The sequence below is a fragment of the Mizuhopecten yessoensis genome, unplaced genomic scaffold (assembly GCF_002113885.1).
Source record: "Mizuhopecten yessoensis strain PY_sf001 unplaced genomic scaffold, ASM211388v2 scaffold715961, whole genome shotgun sequence".
NCBI classification, from domain to species: domain Eukaryota; kingdom Metazoa; phylum Mollusca; class Bivalvia; order Pectinida; family Pectinidae; genus Mizuhopecten; species Mizuhopecten yessoensis.
This window is the reverse complement of record NW_018479878.1, coordinates 87,552-87,872: the sequence shown is the minus strand read 5'-3', so window position 1 is coordinate 87,872 and position 321 is coordinate 87,552. Positions and strand designations below refer to the sequence as shown.

Genomic DNA, 321 nt, shown 5'->3' with positions numbered 1-321 from the left:
CTTTTCCGCTACTTTTCGACACTTTTCGGCTTTTACCCATACCGGTTTCAGAGGTTGACAGTTATTCAGACTTGGACATTTTTACTGATAGATGCAAGAGGAAACTCTGGTTACACTCTGGGGCACCTGTTCATGAACGATTAGTACAATTTATAACACAGCGAAATCATTCAGTTGACTCCAAGTATGAATTGTCAGAAAACTGACAACATGCAGACTTTGTCAACATCAACAGACTATGTCAAGGATTATAACATAATCTTAGTTGAAACACTGGGATATTTCTGTCATTATTGATGAATACCCCCCCCCCCCCCCCCC

At 40.8% G+C, this 321-nt stretch overlaps 1 protein-coding gene across 1 annotated transcript in view; it reads left to right on the top strand.

The window, feature by feature from the left end:
- Positions 1 to 97: 97 nt before the first annotated feature.
- LOC110441446 (uncharacterized protein HI_0077-like) overlaps positions 98 to 321 on the top strand; it is a 10,292-nt gene continuing 10,068 nt past the window's right edge. The window contains exon 1 of the mRNA XM_021484577.1: positions 98 to 184. The gene's annotated coding sequence lies outside the window, so the exon portion shown is untranslated. The remainder of the gene's footprint in view (positions 185 to 321) is intronic.